Source organism: Macaca nemestrina, chromosome 6 (assembly GCF_043159975.1).
Source record: "Macaca nemestrina isolate mMacNem1 chromosome 6, mMacNem.hap1, whole genome shotgun sequence".
NCBI classification, from domain to species: Eukaryota; Metazoa; Chordata; class Mammalia; order Primates; family Cercopithecidae; genus Macaca; species Macaca nemestrina.
Genome location: NC_092130.1, coordinates 20,662,977 through 20,684,448, shown reverse-complemented (window position 1 = coordinate 20,684,448; position 21,472 = coordinate 20,662,977). Strand labels below are relative to the sequence as shown.

Genomic DNA, 21,472 nt, shown 5'->3' with positions numbered 1-21,472 from the left:
TATTTGCTTAAGAATTTTAAAATGTTATAAATTAAAGACACAATTTTACCTTTATATACCTAAGCATGCATCTTTTTAAAATATGGATATTTTCTTACAAGATTCACCTTTATCTCTCTGCCATGAAGAAAAATGAGAGGGCATGTCCAGATAGACTCCCATCAGCCTGGGCCCTTAGTAGATAAATAGTTCCTAAGATTTTAGGTTATTTTCATTGCACTATATTCTAGTCTATTTTATCTAATATAGGTGGTATTGTGAACCACCTGTTGCATCACATCACAGGGCACATAATTTCTGGTTGCCTCACTTTCAGTAACGCTAACATTCATCAGTGCCCTCCCTCTTCTCAAGCACTTATGAAATATTCTCCAGGATGGATCACATGGTAACCCATAAAATAAGTTTCAAAACATTTTTAAAAATTGAAATCATATAAAATATATTCTTCAAACACAACAGAATTAAATTAGAAATCTACAGCAGAAATAACTATGGAAAATCCACAAATACTTTGAAATAAAGCAACACATTTCTAAATAACCCAAGGATCAAAGTTGAAAATGCAGGATAAATCCTAACTGAATGAAAATGAAAACACAACATATCAAAATTTATGGGGTGAAGCTAAAATCGTGCTTAGAGGGAAATGTGTAGTTTTATATGACTATGTTTTAAAAAAGGAGAAAAATCTCAAGTCAGTAACCAAAGTTTTCACCTTAGGAATCTAGAAAATGAAGAACAAACTAAATGCAAAGTAAGGAGAAGAAAGGAAACAGCAAAGATGAGAATGGAAATCAGTGAAATATAAAACAAAAAAGTAAGAAAGTTAATAAAATCATAAGTTGATTTCTTTGAAAAGATCATCAAAATTGTCAATCTTTAGTGAGACTAATCAAGAAAAAGAAATCAGGAAAAAGGTCTACAGAAATTAAAAAGGAAATACCACAAACAATTTTATACCAACAAATACATACTTTATATAAAATAAATTCCTAGAAAGACACTGCTTACCAAAACTGACGCAAGAAGAAATAGAAAATCTGAATAGATCTGTAACAAATAAAGAAATCAAATTAGTGATTAAAATATCTTTCCACACACACACACAAAAACAAAACAAAACAAAAAAAAACCTCAGGCCTGGATAGCCTCATTGGTGAATTCTTTCAAACCTTTAAAGAAATAAGAGCAATTCTTTACAAATTCTTGCAGAAAATACTGGAAAAAATATCACTTCTCAACTCATTCTATGAGACCAGTATTACTCTGATACCAAAGCCAGACAAAGATACCACACAAAAAGAAAATTACAGACCAATATCCCTCATGAATATAGACATTTTAGTTATATCAATTATTTCTATCTATGAGCATGGAGTGTTTATCCATTTGTTTGTGTCATCTCTGATTTCCTTGAGAAGTGTTTTGTAATTCTCATTGTAGAAATATTTTACCTCTCTATTTAGCTGTATTCCTAGGTATTTTATTCTTTTTTTTTTTTTTTTTTTTGAGACAGAGTCTCACGCTGTTGCCCAGGCTGAAGTGCAGTGGCGCGATCTCGGCTCACTGCAAGCTCCGCCTCCCGGGTTCCCGCCATTCTCCTGCCTCAGCCTCCTGAGTAGCTGGGACTACAGGCGCCCGCCACCGCGCCCGGCTAATTTTTTGTATTTTTAGTAGAGACGGGGTTTCACTGTGGTCTCGATCTCCTGACCTTGTGATCCGCCCGCCTCGGCCTCCCAAAGTGCTGGGATTACAGGCTTGAGCCACCGCGCCCGGCCTATTCTTTTTATGGCAATTGTGAATAGGATTGCATTCCTGATTTGGCTCTCAGCTTGGCTATTGTTGGTGTATATAAATGCTAGTGACTTTTGTACATTGATTTTGTATCCTAAAACTTTGCTGAAGTTGTTTATCAGCTGAAGGAGCTTTGGGGCCGAGAATATGGGGTTTTCTAGCTATAGAATCATGTCGTCTGAGAACAGGGATAGTTTGACTTCCTCTCTTCCTATTTGGATGCCTTTTATTTCTTTCTCTTACCTGATTGCTCTGCCCAGGACTTCTAACACTATGTTGAATAGGAGTGGTAAGAGAGGACATCCTTGTCTTGTGCTGGTTTTCAAGGGGAATTGTTCCAGCCTTTGCCTATTTAGTATGATGTTGGCTGTGGGTTTGTCATAGATGGCTCCTATTATTTTAAGGTATGTTCCTTCAATACCCAGTTTATTGAGAGCTTTTAATATGAAGAGATGTTAAAATTTTATTGAAAGCCTTTTCTATGTCTATTGAGATAATCATGTGGGTTTTGTCTTTAATTATGTTTACGTGATGTATCACATTTATTGATTTGTGTGCGCTGTACCAACCTTGCATCCCAGGAATAAAGCCTACTCGATCATGGTGGATTAGCTTTTTGATGTACCCCTGGATTCCATTTGCAAGTATTTTGTTGAGGATTTTTGCATCAAGGTTCATTAAGGATATTGGTCTGAAATTTTCTTTTTTAACTGTGTCTCAGCTAGGTTTTGGTATCAGGATGATGTTGGCCTCATAGAATGAATTGAGGAGGTGTCCATCCTCCTCAATTTTTAGAATAATTTCCATAGGAATGGTACCAGCTCTTCTTTGTCATCTGGTAGAATTCAGCTGTGAATCCATCTGGTGTGGGTCCTTTTTTGGTTGATAGGTTATTTATTGCTGATTCAATTTTAGAGCTTATTATTGGTCTGTTCAAGGAATCAATTTCTTCCTAGTTCAGTCTTGGGAGGGTGTTTATGTCCAATAATTTATCTATCTCTTCTAAGTTTTCTACTTTATGTAAATAAGAGGTGTTCATAGTAGTTTCTGATGGTTGTTTTTATTTCTGTGGGGTCAGTAGTAACATTCCCTTCATCATTTCTAATTGTGTTTATTTGGGCCTTCTCTCTTTTCCTCATTATTCTAGCTAGTGGCCTATCCATCTTATTAATTTTTTTCAAAAAACAAACTCTGGATTCATTGATCTTTTGAATGATTTTTCTTGTCTCGATCTCCTTCAATTTTGCTCTCATTCTTGTTATTTATTGTCTTCTGCTAGCTTTACTACTCCCACATGTTTTAAAGAAATTGCTGGACATTCTATCATCTGTCTCAGTACTTTCTAGCATCTTGAAGAAACATCGTTATCCAAATCCCTGTCCCTTTTCTCAATTTCTGCCAATCTGGTGTTTCATTAAAGTTCATTTCTTTATTGAAAGGCTTTGATTCCCTTTAAAAATTCAGCACAGCTGTGTTTCAGAGAGATACTTAACGCACAGTTTGACTTAAAAATAGAATCCTTCTGTTAGCCAGAAGATAGCGGAGAAGAAGTTCAGATGTAATGGTAGCTTCCTTCTCAAATCCTCTTTGGATTCTTGACTTTCCCATAAAAATACTGAGGTTTGGTTGGCACTAGACAGCCCTAGTCAAGTGTACCTGTGCATGGGGGCAGAGAAGAGATGCACCTCATTCTTCTTAGAAAAGCTTTTGACTGATGGCAACCACTCAGCCTCTTGTCCTCGACTTCTTAGAGTCATGGTTCAGAGATAACTTCCTACTCACATCCCCAAACACTTGAATGTTGTGTTACAGCCCTGCATACTTGTTAAGTAAAAGAGCTTTTGTCCCACTTGGAGTCTTTTTTGTTATTACTTGCAGTCTGAAGCTGTTTTGACTTATCTCAATGCCCTTTGTCACTGATACCTGCTTTGTTCTATAAACTGTGCCTACATGAGGGCTGAAGCCCAGTGCTCACTTGCCAGTGATTTCCTTAAGCTCCCTGAGACCTCCATTTCCCCACCTCTGAAACAGGGCTCATTTTCCTACCTACTTCATATAATCACTATGATGATTAAAGTAAATATAGTACCTAAAGATGCATAGCACCATGCCTTGAATATGCTGTTATTATTGTACTTACCAATTTATCTCATGTGCGCTGGTTCAGTCTTCCACATTTATCTCCTATTCTGAGAGACCTTTTTCCTGTCCACTTGGGTGATGATGGTTAAGATGATTATGATTGGGATTATGATTATTATGATTGTCTGTCCAAGGTAAGGTTCTTAATCATCATGAATCTGAATATTCTCATATGTAAAATGGGATTTTAATATGTTTTGCAAAAAAAAAAAAAAGTTGTGTAGATTAAACAAATTGTGACTATAAAAGCAGCCAACACTGTGCCTGACACATCGTAAGTACTCAACAAAGATTTGGGTGATGGTAAGAGCCTAGACTGGGTCACTGGTTTGGGTGGAAGTATTTTTCTGACAAAGTGAAAAGATTCAGGTGTCATCCCACAGGTGGGTGGAAAGACACAGTTCTCCTGTGCCTGTGTAGGAGACCCAAATCAGTGTCATTTTCAAGCATAAAGTTATTTGAGCTAATCTGAATAGTTTAATAAATGTCACAAATTTCCAGAGTTCTCCAGGCACACTAAAATGAGGTTATTCCATTACTGTCAATTCTCTCCAAATTATCAACTGTAGTCAACTAATCATTTATCTGTTCCCAGAGCTAGAAAATCAATCCATTTTAGGTAGATTATGAATCTAGCTCTAGACCTCAGTAGCCTTTGTGCTACTAAGCTCAGCTGAACAGGCCCCCAGGGATGAAGGAGTGGGAAGGAGACAGCAGTATAGTGGAAAAAGTGGTTTTAATTTTAACTTTTATTCTGTATTAACCATTTTCCCACACTGCTTTGTAAATCACAGCAAGGAAAGAGAACAAAGTAATAAAAACAAAATATATTCAAATAAAGCCCCACAGTACAACATAGTAGTAGGTGATGGTGCCCTTGGGGGGCTTATTTTTTTTAATGCCTCATTTGCGTCTGATTTTGAAATTTCAGAAGCAGAAAAAATCCTCAGTTTTGACTTGTTTAAAAAAAAGTAGAAGTTTAGATTGCCTTTGAATCAATGTGCAAAGCATGGCCCCTTAAAGTTCCTTTTTTTTTTTTTTTTTTTTTTTTTTCCAGGACACCATTCTGAGGACCTCATCCATTTCTTGGTAAAAATCAAAGAGATTGTTAAGGTTCTTACTTCTCAGATTTGTTTAGGGCTATTACATTAATCTATCTCTGTGTACAATGGAGTTGCATCATATACACATTGAACTCCGTGAATTCGACTTCGTGCATTTGGCAAAAGAGAACTAGCTAGAGAGGACTGGGAAAGTTCAGGCGAGGCCACCTGCCATTTTTCTTGTCCCTGAGCAACTGCTGGTTGGTTTCAGGGTAAACTCTCATTGCAAAAGTGCTTGTCCAGGCCAAATGTCAATCTGTGTCGGAAATTCAAATTTTTTGCCTCTACACTTCTTTTTTGGTGATCAAAGGAAGAGACAGCAATGTCTTCTGATCCTGGAGGGAAATGTAATGGACTTTCAAGAGTAGTTTTAGCTATATAGTCAACGTCAAACCAACCCCCAAAAAGATGTGACTCTCCTGCACAGCAGATGCAGGAGACACGAATTGGGATGGCTGCCCAGATCACAGCAGTTGCCTCAGTGGCACCTTCTGTCCCGTCTTCGTGGCTGAATAATCCTGGGACAGAGACATCTGATCCAAGCCAGAACAATCAGCTCCTCTCTTAGGAATCTGAAACCCTAAAACCTGAGTAGAAAGGTGCAGAGGGGCGTCTCTGCAGCAAAGTCATTTGAGTGGCGTTTCCAATGACCCCCAGGGCTGAAATCCCCCAAACTGCTCTGGTTTTGGCTCTTTTCAAATCCTAATTGTTGGCAATGTTACGAGCTTTCTTAATATCTTCAAGTAAGTTAGCCAGTTTCTTTCTGTTTGCTAAAAGAACCTTAATTAATACACCAAGCTACCATCCCCTTAAGTTAACAGCTTCTTGGAATTAGAACAAAAGTTCAAAGGGCCCAGAGGGTGCCTAGTGCATAAACAGCTCCGGATGGCACAAAAGAAAGATGTCAAAAGGCAGAACCAGAGCAGTTCAGCGGCGTAGGCTGGTGTTTTCCAAAGTGGTTTCCTCAAACCCTAGTTCAGCAAGATGATCTCTGATAAAAAGGTCCCATGGTCAAATAAGTTTTAGAAATGAAGTACACTCTATTCCTCACCTACAAAGTCACATGAACAAGCCTTTCAGATGCACTTAAAAGCCCTGAAGTAAAGACTTAATTTCCTTAAACCAGAATTTCTAAAACACATGAAAAATAGCCTCTAATCTTCTCTATCTCCATCCCTCTTCCTGACCCATCCTGTAACCCAAATCCTATTAACATACACTTTGAGAAGCACTAATAGAGGCTATGGGGAGGAAATCTCTAGTGCAATGCTGCCTGGGAGCTTTGGCTTTTACATTGATAACTCTGGTTAAAAGTTTTGGTCCCTCCATCACTTCTCAGGTGTCTACTGAGAATTACAAAGGGCTCAGCCCTGTGTTGGATGCTCTGGGAGCAACCATACTGTGATTAGAGGAGTGGCAGGACATGATGGGAGTCCTAACTCTGATCTGGAGCTCAAAACTGGCTTGCTCTCTTCGGAAAAACTTGATCTCTTTAAGACTCCGTTTCCTCATCAAATGGGGCTATTGCCATCAACCTCACCTCACCATTGAATAAAACAGATCTAATAGAATAATGAATATAAAGGCACTTTGCCAACTTCAAAACATCAAATAAGTATCAGCTATTACAGAGAATAAATAACTTAGAGAGTGATGCCAGATATTATGGAGAGAAAGCCTGCTAACCACAGGATCACAGCCTTATGCCTTGTGATTTTTGAATGCAATAAATACTTTAATATCTAGACCAGACGTGGTGGCTCACGCCTGTAATCCCAGCACTTTGGTAAGCTGAGGTGGGCTCGGGGTCAGGAGTTTGAGACCTGCCTAGCCTGGCCAACATGGTGAAACCCTATCTCCACTAAAAATACAAAAATTAGGCAGGTATGGTGGTGGGCACCTGTAATTCCAGCTCCTCAGGAGGCTAAGGCAGGAGAATTGCTTGAACCCGGGAGGTGGAGGTTGCAGTGAGCCCAGATCTTGCCACTGCACTCCAGCCTGGGTGACAGAGTGAGACTCTGTCTCAAGAAAAAACAAAAACAAAAGCAAAAACTCTAATATCACAGCTGAGTATTAAGTCTGTCAATAATTTACTAACCTACCAAAATAGGAACTTTCATTTGTACCGGTACCTGTTAATTATTTTGCAACAACAAACCACCTTGAAACTCACTAGCATGCAACAATCTATATCTATTTCTCAATCATGTGTCTGGGGATGGCTGGGGTTCTTTGTGTCTAGACCAGGCTTGTTCAGGTTTGGCTCCAAGCTGTGAGTTGGTCCACATCTACTTCACATGTCTCATTCTCCTTGGACAGGTGGCAATGACGATGGCAGAGGTAGAAGAGGACACACCCAACTACATAAGCACATTTCAAGCCCTAGTTTGGTCAGGTGCATTAATATCCCATTGAACAAAGCAAGTCACATGGCCAAGTTCAACATCTGTGGGTGAGGGAAGAAAACTCCTCTTCTGGATATGGGGTGGGAGGAGAGGAAGAGCATATTTACTGAACGATAATCTAATCTACTACAGTACGGGTTTTGCCTGCTTTCATTTCAAGCAGATAGTCAGACCCATAAGGAATTACTTCCTTGGGGACTATGTTGTGTAGAAGAGGCAGAGGAGGAGTTGAAATTACCTGAAGGCAACAACTTTTTCTGTCTTTCATAAAAGCTTAGAAATTATTGAAGAAAACTGTACCTTTGAGGTCAACCAGAAATGAGAAAATGGCTTTGAAGTTACTCAGAGGAGAAAGGAAGGCAGTTTGCAAAATTTAAAAAGAGATTTTAAATCTCTTTGTGTTAGGATGGGGAGATCATCTGCTAAAACATGGCTCCAAAGTGCAGAGCTACTTTATCTTCAAAAAAAAAAAAAAAAATCCTTCAGCCCCATAGGGAACTCAAAATACTCAAACTAGAGACCTCATATCTACAGTGACCACTGAGCCCCAAGCTGTTTGCACATCTCTGGCCATCATGATAGCATGGGGTTTGGAGCCCCATCCCTGTCCTCTGGACACTATCTAAGAGTCCTGGATTCAGATGGGACCCTGGGATGGCACAGGGCCCTATCATAGCTGTGGTTAAATTTCTTGCTAGGTTGCACACTCAGAGGCAAAATAGGTTTCCCTTTGAAAAATTAAGGAGATGATACATCATATATGCCTGTATTTATGGCCTAAGATTCATACCTACCACATGGATAATTAATTTATCTGGTTTTATTTTTGCTACTATGAATAGTATCCTGGCCTCTTTGGGTGACTTGATGTTGGTTGCCAAATTTAGCAAATATGTATAGGATGTCCAGTTAAATCTCTATTTCAGATAAACAATAAATAATTTTTGGTATAAGTGCATTTCATACAATATTTTGGACATACTTATGCTAAAAAACTACTCTTTGTTTATCTGAAATGGAAATTTAATTGGATATATTTTATCTGGCAATTCTATGTAGGGCTTTATAAGCTTGAAGCATTTTTTGACAAGTAAAGGATAACTTTTGCCAGCCTGGCCTGTTCTACAGCTATACTTTGAGGACTAGGGTTGCTCAGAAGTTACCGTGGAAGAAGCAGAAGGTTGACTCTCCACTGGGGACACAGAGGGGTGGTGAGCTCTGCTGTCCCTAGTGAACCAAGTGCTTCACCCACGACGTGCCTCTTCGTTTGGAAGACATGTCAGATGAGAGCAGCAGGAATTCTCACATCCAGCCTGCTTCTTCCCTGACCTTACTAATTTAAGATGGTTTCCACAATTTTGTGGACATAACTGGGTAATCTAATAAAGGTAGATTAAATTACAGCTGAGTATTTTCAGAAAATCCGAACATGGGAAAAATGTATCTTGTTTCAAAAAACGATAAACCACCCCACACTTGTTTTGTTTTTCTTTCATCTGGGAACTGGGCAAACAGGAACTATCTTGAGTTATTATATGTGAAAGTCTGTGCAGTTGTGTTGGTTTCTCTAACCAAAAAAAAAAGAGGAAGAAAAGAAAGAAAAGAAAAGAAAAGAAAAGAAAACATTTAAAAAGACAACCTTTAAATCCATAAAATTGTTTTTTTTTTCTCATACCAAAAATGTAAGGGACCTGAACTACAACTTTAGAAATAGATATTTCATTTTTTAGAAAGCACCAATGTTTCATCAACACGCACACACACACACACACACACACACACACACTTCTAACCAATGTTTCAACACACACAGACACACACACACATTTCTAAGGGCTTTTCGAGTAAAAAAATGCCAGCTACCAAATCACTTAGGTGATTCCGTGAGCAGGAAAAAAAAAAAAAAAAAAACATGGATTTGAAACAAATGAAATATTGTTCCTATTCAGGTTCAGCTGGCAGCATATTTAAATACAGAGATTTTGATCTGGTTCAATAGGTTTAGAAAATTAGCGTGGTGAACTCTAGGTTTTAGTTCACATTGGAGGTTGAGTCCCAAGAGAGAAAATGATGGTCTTTTCTAACTTGCATCTTTAAACAAGCTTTGTTTAAAGTGTCCCTTTACCTACTTTTTGTTCAGCAATATTAGCTTGGCCTGGTGGTCTCACAAATAACAGCACATCTCCAGTGAGGCAGAGTTTGTTTGCTTAAAACTTGTGGGTGATTCTTGGGTATTTTCTCATGAGCAGAGTGTGATAGACAGGACCCATGTGGAGTCGCGCAGGCCAGGGTTGACCAGAAGACCATTGGCAGTGCAGTCTCATTCTCTTTCGGATTCCCTCCAAGAATTGTGTTTCCTTCTTGCCTCAGCAAATGGATTTGGAGCTTCCCAGAACCCAGAAGGTTCAAGATGAGATGCTCAGTGCTCCAGAAAATGCAAGATGCTTTCCTTAACTCAGACTAATGCAAATTCTTAATCTATTGGCTGATGCTGACCTTTCTATGTTTTAGGAATAAAGTATCTGAAAACAAAATGAGAATATGTACAAAAAAGCAACAACAAAAAACTTTAGGGAGTAGAAAATATCCAAGAGAACAAACTGTTTAAAGCACTGTAGAACTCTTCAGAAACACCTATATATTCAGCATACAATTACAAATAATTCATAGGTGGTTTTTGAAATGTTTTATTTTATTTTAAGTTCCAGGATACATGTGCAGGATGTGTAGGTTTGTTACATAGGTAAACGTGTGCCATGGTGGTTTGCTGCACCTATCAACCCATCACCTAGGTGTTAAGCCTCACATGCATTAGCTATTAGCTGTTTATTTTTAAAGTTTAAAAAAATGTTTTTAATAGGTAAACCCTCTCCCACCACCACCACTCCACAAATATACCCCGCACATCCAAAATGTATTTATAAAGCAGGAGGGGTGTCTATCCTGGTTTGATCATACACTCAGCCTTATATCCTAAAATTGCACAGACCTTTAAATTCAGCTGTGTAGGAACTTCAAGCTCTGCATGGCTACAGTTCCTTGAATTTGCAGTTGAGTGAACTGAAATTCAGAAAAGTGAGGTAAAGCGACTCATCCAAGGTCACATGGTTCATGATTTATGAAGGCAGAATCAAAGCTTAAATCTCCTGTTCTTGAGTCAGAGCATAAAAGGAATCAAAGCTCATAACAGTGTTCTTGAAGCCTCACAACAATGCAAATCATACCGGGATAACTGACCTTTAGCCATCCTCCAGTCCTTACTAGGCCAGAAAGAGAACCTGGATGTTCTGGAAAGATGTTAAGTAATCCCAGGATTGGAACAAAAGCATTTTCTGCTTGACCCTTAATATTTTTAATACTCTGAAATACTCTTAACATTCTGAAACAACTCAATTTCTCCAAGCATTTATAGCTGTTTTGCATTATGTGGGGGAGCCCTTACATTCTAGGTACCCCACTTTTCCATATCAATCAGAAGGGTCTTCGTTAACACAAGCTTAAGCTATGGGATTTTCTAAGCTTTCCTACGAGAGTCCTGCACACCTGAAACTTGCTTTTCATTACAGTTTGGGGGTCTTGACATTTAGGACACCACTGTCTATTAAGCATCACTGGATGATTAATCAATATTTTGCCATCTCCCTAATTCTATGAGGAGAACATCATTGTTCAGCTTCCAGTCTTTCTTTTTGCCAACAACAGCAAACCCTGACTCTAGGTTGACAAAGAAGAAAAAATTTGTAAACATCCTGGGATTAATTACTACTGGGATCTGTCTGCCCATCCACGCTAATAAAGTATGAGACTTCCCTCTATTCATCATCTTTATTTCCTCTGAGACATCAGAAAACAGCCCTCCCTAACAAAATGGAATGAATCTGATTAATGCAGGAGCTCAGCAGCCCGAATCCTTCATCACACCATCAGAAACAAAGAGGGAGGGGGGCATCCAATACAAAGTGCCTGCATAACCTTTTGTCTCTCATAGCCCACTGTCACCAGCCAGATTAGCATCCGAGGCAGGGAGTGTAAAGGCCTGACATTCAGCTCTGTGTTTTAGCCGAAACTAATTTCCTTTCCAGCATTCGAGGCCTTGGCCACTGGGCCTTCCTGGCAGGTCTAGTTCTTTTGCCAAGGAACGAATGTCAAGGGCTTTCTTGTCTTGGAAAGGAATGCGCTGTTTCACTGGCCTGCAGTAGGTTGCAGGGGACCCAAACACCAGGTCAGAGCCCCGTATGTGCTGGCTGTGGACTAGCAGCAGTGCAGGCTGACCAGAACAATGCCCATGCCCTTGACACAGTGCCCCCTTGAGCAGGTCTTCACATTCTTTTGAAAGAGAAGAGGACAGCAGGGTTAAGAGAACAGATTCTTGAGAAAGGAGAAAGACTGGAGTCAGCAAAAATAAGTCATAAAATCTGGTAAACATAAGGTCCCTAAGGACCTAAAATGGCCTTTAAGCCCCTGCGTGGTTGATCTGTGTCCTTTTCCCGCTTCCTCTCCTTTCACATATCCTAACATCCTGTGCCCCAAACACACTGGCCTTATTTCAGAGCCAAACTCCATCCTTCCACAGGACTTTTGCACAGGGCTGTCCTCACCTCTTCAGCATCACCCATCCCACTGCTACCCCCCTCCCCTTTATCTAGATAACTCCACCAAACTCTCAGGTCTTAGTTCAAAGATCAGTTACTCAGGCTGTCTTCCCTGAACTTTTAAGCTAGGTCAGGCCCACCTGGGTAGCAATTCAGAACACCTGCTTCCATTGGGATTTTACGTTTATTTGTGGGGTCATTTGAATCATGTCCGTTCCTTTAACAAGACAGTAGTCTCCATGAAGCTAATTCTTACATCTTGTTTCCATGGTATCTGCAGCACCCAGCACTCTTCATGGCATGGAGGAGACACGACTATGCAGGAATCATGAACAGCATTTTTACCAAGAAGAAAACTAAGCCCTAGAGACTTTAAGCACTTAACCCAAGGTTATGCAGCTAGTAAATGCTAGACCAGAAGTCTACTTGGCTTCTAATACAATGTTTTTGTAATGCTTATAACCAGGTAGCCCAGGGGACCTGGGTTTAAATCTTGACTCCTCCATTTCATTGCTGTGTACATTTGGCCAAGTTACATAACTTCTCTTAGCCTCATTTTCCTCTTTTACAAAATAAGATTAATAACATACCCTCATTGGCCAGGTGTGATGGCTCACACCTGTAATCCTAGCACCTTGGGAGGCCAAGACAGGCAGATCATTTGAGGCCAGGAGTTCAAGACCAGCCTGGCCAACATGGAGAAACCCTGTTTCCACTAAAAATACAAAAATTAGCTGGGCGTGGTGGTGCACACCTGTAATCTCAGCTACTCGGGAGGCTGAGTCACAAGAATCACTTGAACCCGGGAGGCAGAGGTTACAGTGAGCCAAGGTCATGCCACTGCACTCCAGCCTGGGTGACAGAGCAAGACTCTGTCTCAAATTAAAAAAAAAAAAAGGTAAAAAAGAAAAAGAAACTTCATCATAAATTGACAAATGGGATAATATATATAACTAATATAATAATTATCAGCTATTATTATTCCAAGAGTGTGCAAAAACTCAGATTTTATTAATTAAGAATTTATGATAATTCAGATAAGAACTTGACTGGTGTTAACTTTTTCAAAATCTATGAAGAACTTCAAGCTCATAAGAGTGGTTCAGAACTTATTAGAGGGGAAGAGGGACAGAAGAGAAGAAAGATTGAGAATGCAAATGGAAGGTTAACATTTTGGAAAGAGTACGTTTAAACTGCTTAAGAGGACAAATTGTTTTTAAAATGTCAAATTAGGCATTTTTAGAAGCATTTATTTACAGACAATTCTGTTATGATAATTACAAATAGTTATCATTCTCTATGCATCAAAATAGGTTCCCTAAGGATTTCTACAGTACAGTTATTTATTAGCCTACTTCCAATTAGTATTCATGCTTAAAGGTAAGAAAACTGCATACCCCTTCAAACGTTTTATATTATAATTGATCTCTGTGGTTCCAGCAAGCCTGTCTCTCCCAACTCCGATGCTGCCATTCCTTTGCTGTGTTGCACAGAGTAAGCTCCTTCCTGCCTCCAAACCTTTGCACTTGCTCTTCCCCCCACCAGGAGCACCTCCCCCTAAATCTTCACAGGGTATGTTTCTTCCTGTCACTCAAGAGCTAGGACAGGTTTGTTCCTCAGTGATCACTTTTCTAAGAGGGCCCTCTCCTACTCACTCTACTTTTCTTGGTTTGGTTTAAATTATTTCACAGCTCCAATTTTTGTTGAAAATTACCCTGGATCCGTGTGGGTTTCTTTAATGTCCGACTCTGCCCTCTAGGCTGAGGGCTTCCTGAGCAAAGTGGTTTCTCCTGTTATGTCCCAGTGCCTGGAAGAAGGTCTGGGACATAGTGAGGGCTTAGGAATTATTAATTGAATGGGTGATATGTACAGTTTCTACACCAATTTGAGTGGATTAGGAAAAGCTGATTCGAGAGCTAATGCTGATAGATCCAAATAAATAAACAGAAAGCCCTTTAACCTCTTCAGCGTACGAGTTCTTTCTTTCAGAAATAGTGTACAATTTGGCATTTTTACAGAAAATCAGCTGCCATACCAGCAAACATTGTGTAGTCAGGGAGACGGGAACTGTTTAAAGGGTGGTTAAGATTGACTGATGTTTTAATGAAACAATCGACAATAAACCTCCCACCTTTCTCTCTCTCCCTACCCCACCCACACAGCTCCACCACCCTTTATGAAAGCTTTAACTTAGAAACACTTGGGACCAATTGCTTTGTTTTGTGAAATTAATATGAGCTGGAAGAAAGCAGTAATGGTGTCGTTATATGGTAGCGCAAATTCTAAGCTCAATAAACATTACATTCGTCATCCTGGAAAGCTAATATAAACAGTGTGTTGTCATTGATTAATTTATTTAAGAATCTCCATCTGATTCATTCTCAGAGGAGCACTATGGAAAGTTCATTATTTGATGATGAACGTGTTGATGCCGCCTTGCACTAATGAGAAAAGTTACTCACCCGCAAAGATGACATGTCTTCTTCAAGGAAATTGAGGGGGGCCAGTTGGGCCAGGTGGGAAAGGAAAATCCTAATTCTTCCTGTTCTCTCCACCTGTCTACCTTCCCACTCCCTTGCCCTCGATTTTTCCCTTCCTGCTTTCAAATTTTCTTTCCTCTTTCATCTCTACCTCTTCTTTTCCACCCTTCAAAACCATCTCTTAGTTACTGCCTCTGTGCTCAGGTCTAGATTTGGAGAGTAGCTGAAAAAGAAGAAGATATTTCTGATACTAAAAATGACACAAATAAGTGAAGGCTCCCAACCCCAGGTACCTATAGAGACTGGGCAGATAATTTAAGCAAGTGAAGCAGGCTGAATGTGACAATAGAGGGTGGTGGGGACTGTGGCGACCTTGAGAGGACATGTGCCTCCTCTAGAGGGAGGCACTGCCACCCGGCTCCATTCCATGTTGCCATGAAAAAATGTTAACCTTGCATGACCAGATCTTTCAAGCTGGAAACCTGAGTTTTTATGGGAATTCCAAATTTTGAAACCCTATGTGAGCCCCTAGATTAGTATTTGACTGGATTCGGCCCACAGGCTGCCACTTGCAGCCCCTGGTGTTATTCCTGGCTCAGAGTCTCTCTCCATGGCTCACTCACTCCACCTCCTGAGTACTCATCTTCCCTTCTTACCCCCATTTCCCCTCGTGCCCCAGCTCTACTCCTTTTTAGAAAATTTTACGTTCTCTCTCTCATTCCCTCTGTGCCCTGTGTCTCTTCTCCTTCCATTGCCTCTGATGTTTTCAGAGTCATATCCCCTTTCAAGGCTTGCTCAGACATCAGTAACACAGCGTTAGTGGAGAGGAGAAGCAAAGTGGAGCTAGAAGTATTAGGACCAATTTACCAGGCTGGGGAGGTGTGGGGTGGAGTAGGAAGGATGGGGAGAAAAGAATTTGCTTGGCCAGAGCCCCGGGCCCTTTCAAAGACCCATCTTAGAAAAATGTAGAGAACAACAAGGAGAGCTACAAGACACTGCTAAAAGAAATCACAAATGACACAAAGAAATAGAAAAACATTCCATGCTCATGGATTGGAAGAATCAATATCATTAAAATGGCCATACTGCCCAAAGCAATCTACAGATTCAATGCTATTCCTATCAAACTACCAGCATCATTTTTCTCAGAACTAGAAAAAACTATTCTAAAATTCTAAACTATTCTAAAATTCATATGGAATCAAAAAAGAGCCTGAATATCCAAAGCAATCCTAAACAAAAAGAATAAAACTGGAGGCATCACATTACCCAACTTCAAACTATAGGCTACAGTAACCAAAACAGCGTGGTGCTGGTATAAAAACAGACACATAGACCAATGGAACAGAAGAGAGAACCAAGAAATAAAGCTCCATACCTACAGCCATCTGATCTTTGGCAAAGGTGACAAAAATAACCAGTGAGGAAAGGACTCCCTGTTTAATAAAGAGTGCTGGGATAGCTGTCTAGCCATATGCAGAAGAACAAAACTGGACCCCTACTCTTCACCATATACAAAAGTTAACTCAAGATGGCTCAACGATTTAACTGTAAGACCTCAAACTAAGAATCCTAGAGGAAAACCTGTGAACATCATTCTGGATATAGACCTTGGAGAAGAATTTATTACTAAGTCCTCAAAAGCAATTGTAACAAAAACAAAAATTCACAAGTAGGACCTAATTAAACTATGGAGTTTCTGCACATGAAAAGACACTATCAACAGAGTAAACAGACAACCTACAGAATGGGAGAAAATATTCATAAGCTATGCATCTGAAAAAGATCTAATATCCAGAATCTATAAGGAACTTAAACAACTGAACAAGCAAAAAACAAATAACCTCATTAAAAAATGGGCAAAAGACATTAACAGATACTTCTCAAAAGAGGACATAAATGGCCAATAAACATATGAAAAAATGCTCCACATCACTTATCGTCAGAGAAATGCAAATCAAAACCAATGAGATACCATCTTACACCAGTCAGAATGGCTATTGTTAAAAAGTCAAAAAACAAAAAAACAAATGCTGACAAGGCTGCAGAGAAAAGGCAACACTTATATACTGGTGGTGGGAAGGTAAACTGTGGAGTCCTAATTAGGGAAAAGAAGTCAGGCTGATGGGAACAGAGGAAAACACAAAGAAAAACCAGATAAGCTCCAAGTCTGCCTTTCTTCATGGTCCAGGACACATAGCCCTCCTGCACAAATTACTCACAATCTTCCTGCACCCAGCTATCATCAGACCTTTAGCTAATACAAAAAATTGCGAGTTAGTTCACTGCAACCTTGGTGTTATTGATACTGCACAAGCCCTCTTCAGCACACAGCACAGCACCGTTCTATTAAATCTCCAGGAAGCTTTTGTTTCTTTGCAGTCAGCCCCTCTTCTGCTGATTCTGCCCATTGCCCCTTGCAACATATTTTCATACTCTCTAATAAGTTTGCCTTTCTTTACCTACAACCGTCTTGGTAATTTCTTTTACCCCTGTGCTACTGGCCCAGATAGTCACTGCTCACCTGTGATATAAACTAGTTTAACCACCGTGGAAAGCAGTTTGGGGATTTCTCAAATAATTTAAAACAGAACTGCCATTCAACCCCACACCCGATTACTGGTATATATATCCAAAAGAAAACAAATCGTTCTATCAAAAAGACACATGCACTTAAATGCTCATCACAGTACTATGAACTATGCACTATGCACTATGCACAAAGACACGGAATCAGCCTAGGTGCCCATCACTGGTGGACTGGATACGGAGAATGTGGTACATATACACCATGGACTACTACACAGCCATAAAGAAGAAAGAAACTATGTTCTTTGCAGCAACATGGATGCAGCTGCAGGCCATTATCTTAAGCAAATTAATGCAGGAACAGAAAACCAAATGCCACATGTTCTCACTTACACATGGGAGCAAAACATTAAATACTTATGGACATAAATACAGGAACAATAGAAACTGGGTACTCCTAGGGGAAGGAGGGAAGGAGGTGAGCAAGGGTTGAAAAACTATTGGGTACTGTGCTTAGTATCTGGGTGATGGGATAATTCATAATCCAAACCTCACCATCAGCCAATATACCCAGGCAACAAACCTGTGCATGTACCCCCTGAATCTAGAATAAAAGTTGGAAAAAAATTAATTAAATTAAATTACAGTTGTAAACACACACAAAAATAAATAATAAAATACCTAGGTTCTGTGATATCACACCTCCTCGTATACCTGTTTTCTGGTACTCTTTAGTTTCCTTCACTAGTACTGTTTTCTGCCAGGCCCTTAAAGACTGATGTTCCTCTTGGTTCTGTTCTTGAGCGTGTTCTCTCCATACACTCCCATATACTCCCTCTGTTCTCTCAACCCCTCGTGTAGCTGCAACACTCACCTCCATGTTGGCTCTCAAGTTAGTGCCTCCACACTAAATCTGTCTTTTGATCTTGAGAGCCACCACTCTCTCTTGTCTGAATGTCTGAAACAATTTCCTTGCTTCTATCTTTTCTCCAAAACTTGACTCCATCATCTTGCACTGTAGCCAGAGTGATCATTTTAAAATGCAGCTCTTGCCATGTTACTACGTCTTGTAATGACTTTCCATTGTTCTCATGATAAATATAAACTTTTTGACAGATCTTAAGAATCCTTCACGGTCATGTTCCTATAAAGCCTTCCATCCTTACTTTATTCCACTTCCCCTCTTCCATGAAATATGGTAGCTTGATTGCTTATACCAGTGCCTCCAGAAAAAAATGCCCTGAATGCATTCATTAATGTTGCATAATGTCGAAATGTTGCTAAAAAGTAAAAGTATCTGGCTTCAAAAATAAAATTAAAATTAAAATTAAAATTTTTAGAAAACAAAAATATACAGAACAAACATCAAGGCAAGAATGTAGGAGTGGCCAGCACCCCTCTCCTTCCCCATCCTGTACTCTTCTCTGATTTTCCTCCCAGCTTCTCCCTTGCTGGTTCTCTAGTTCTATGATAGCACTGTCTGAAGGTTCCAGAGGGCTTTCCACATCCTTGGGAACAGGTAAACAACCAAGGAAAAAGGATCTCTAATGCCTTCTAAAGCAAAATTCCGGACTAAGCTTGTGAGGCCAGAAGCATCTACCAGCCCACATCCTGTCCTGTGGGGAGACTGTCTGCCAGCTGGGTCACCGTCCCAGATGGTGACTTGCGATGGTGTCACAGTCCGGATGGTGACAGCCACAGCTTGGTCTCCACATCCTAAGGCACTACTTATTGGACCACTTTCTGAGAGTGAAGAAACAGGCCCCAATAATGCAGAAGGCACAGTCTCTAGGGGAGGACTCTAAGTGCTTTACATGTATCATGGCATTTAATTCCAACAACGATTCTATGAGGTAGGAACTACTATGGCTTCCATTTTACAGAGGGGGAAACCAAGGCACAGAAAGATTATGTACTCAAGGTCACAAATACACTCTTCCCAAGATTACTGTGGAAACAAACTGGGATTCTTCATGCATTACATTAATAAGATACAAAGAACCAAAGAAAGGTTTTTTTTTTTTTTCTCATTTTAAGCTAATTTGCACAAATCCATTAGCAGCAGATAATATATTAATATATTAATATATTACCTTCCCAAGGGACTCATTAACCCAATAAATATTGATTGAGCATCTACTATTGCACCCTAGATAGGGATGCAGAGAGAAGGTTCTAGAACCTCCATGACTCAGAAGGCCTCCCCCTCCTACCATGTGGCCCTGGACTAACTGCACCACCTGGCTTTGTCTTTAAGCTAAGGAATACCTTCCAGACAGCACCTAGTGCAGTAGGAAGGGCCTGCCCTGATAGGGCCCATTATTCTTTGCAGGACTGTGCTGCAGCTCTCTGCCTAGTCTTTTATCTGCCTCTTGAGTCAATGATAAATTCTCAGGTCCTTGTTCCACTCAACACCACCTTTGCTGTCTTTGCCTGCCCTGCATCAAGCTTTTTCTTCCCCAACCTCCCTTTCTTCTCTCATTCTAATTCCTGGACTCCAGAGCCAAGTCCACAATCAGTCACTTTGACAGGATCGTAAGTGGGCAAGTCCCAGGAAAGTCCCTGGATGGTCATACTTTCCTTTCCCTTTTCATGGGGGAATCCTTTTCTTTGACTTTTTAGGGGCATTTCAGGGGCATCCAGAAAGACCGAGTGATGTAGTGATGTACTGAGTGTAGCATGATGGTACATATGGGGAGATACTGGGATTCGGGCCAGTTCATGCTTGTCAGCTTAGAAAGGGACTCCTCTTTGGGAGTTGGGCGCATTTTCTTCATGTGTGAACTGAGAAGGTCAGTCAAGACGTTCCCTGACCATTGTCACCATCATGTTCAAATGATCTTCTCAGATGCTCAGACAGACCAAAGGGGAGTAGGGTGCTCTGGGCAAAACCAGAGTTTTTCACAAGCAGGGTGGGCACCCCGCTCTATGGTACAATTCCAGGGGTGAAAAGACCTCCCACCTTTCCCCCTGAAGCTCCTACCTTCTCTGCTACCAAAAGCTGTCCTGTGATATCATTTTGGGAAATAAAACCAATTTTATTTTATCATTTTGGGAAATAAAATCAATTTAAAATGCAATATCATTACAGAACCTTAGCTTTAAGGATCCTTAGCTCATGAGGACAATTCACCTTGAGTTTGCATAAGAAAATGTTCACCATGATGTGAAGCTGGCAGTTGCCAGGGATCATAAATAAGATAGGACTTTGGGGAATATCAGTGAGAAAACTTTAGCTTAGAAACAGTGTTTGCCTTTTTCACTGCTATATACCTGTTGTATCCATGGCCGTCTTCGGTCTTAAGCCCATCCACTTTATTTACAAACAAATGAAAAACAAGATTCCACATTGGATGAAGGAAGACAGAGAGAAGTTCTGGGAAGGACCTTTGCTTTTTGGCAGAGGGGGAACAGAACCTACCCATGAGGGCAGGACTCTGATCTAAGTGCCCATGTAAAACTTATGAAAAGTAAAACCCACTTCCTTCTTGTTAGGGGTTTATGATAAAGTAACTGCATGCCAATAACAGAAAAGCAAGACTGAACACGCAATGCATTTCTAAAGCGATATGAAGGACATACATGGCAGAGGCAGAGTTTAATTTTGGCAACAATAAAGTAAGAGAAAGAATTGAAAATACTCCTGGAAAAGGTAGATTTTAAAGGGTGGATCAACAAGTGAAGATGGCATTCCTGGTGGAGAACCAGGCACAAGTGAGGGCACGGAGGTGGGGACCAGCATGCCATCTTGTCTGGTCCAGCAGTTGAAATGTGTTGTCAGGCAAGGTGGGAAGTGGAGACTAGAGAATTAAATCAAGTCTTGATGGTGGAGGGCCTGGACTATCGGGTCAAGGCTGTGGGATTTTATCCTGAAGACAACAACTGATGTGTGAGAGGGAGGGGAGCATCGTGCTTAAGAGTGTGGTCTGTCTGGCACCACGCAGCTGCCCTTGCTTCCAAAATAACATCATTTACTTAATGTCTCTGAGCCACAATCTCCTCATCTATAAAAGGTAGATGATCCTAGTCTTATTTTACATACTCTTGGTGAAGATTCAATAAAGCAATGCACGCAAATGCTTGCACAGGGTTGGCCACACATTAAGCATTTACTAAATGCTCGTTTTTAACTTTAAAGGTTCTGACATGGGAAGTGATAAGATCAAGTCTTGTCTCAGGATGCCATTGAAAGTAATGGCAAAAACCACATGCCATAAATCTGCATGCCAAAACAATTAGGTTGGTGCAAAGTAATTGAGGTTTTGCCATCAAAAGTCATGGAAAAAACTGCAATTACTTTTGCACCAACCTAATTGTTTTGGCATGCGGGAGAGGCTGATCTAGATCTTGGGAACAGCCAAGGAGAAGCATGGGACAAATCTGTAACTGTGGTATCCCTCCTGGGCCCAATTTGTCCCAAGGAG

At 40.3% G+C, this 21,472-nt stretch overlaps 1 long non-coding RNA gene across 1 annotated transcript in view; it reads right to left on the bottom strand.

The window, feature by feature from the left end:
• The window catches only part of LOC105482346 (uncharacterized), a 31,241-nt gene extending 13,122 nt beyond the window's left edge, over positions 1–18,119 (bottom strand). Inside the window, exons 1-2 of the long non-coding RNA XR_987553.2 lie at positions 17,923–18,119; positions 14,502–14,742 (exon numbers count right to left, since the gene is read on the bottom strand). This is a non-coding gene — a long non-coding RNA (uncharacterized lncRNA). The remainder of the gene's footprint in view (positions 1–14,501; positions 14,743–17,922) is intronic.
• Between the last annotated feature and the right edge of the window lie 3,353 nt (positions 18,120–21,472).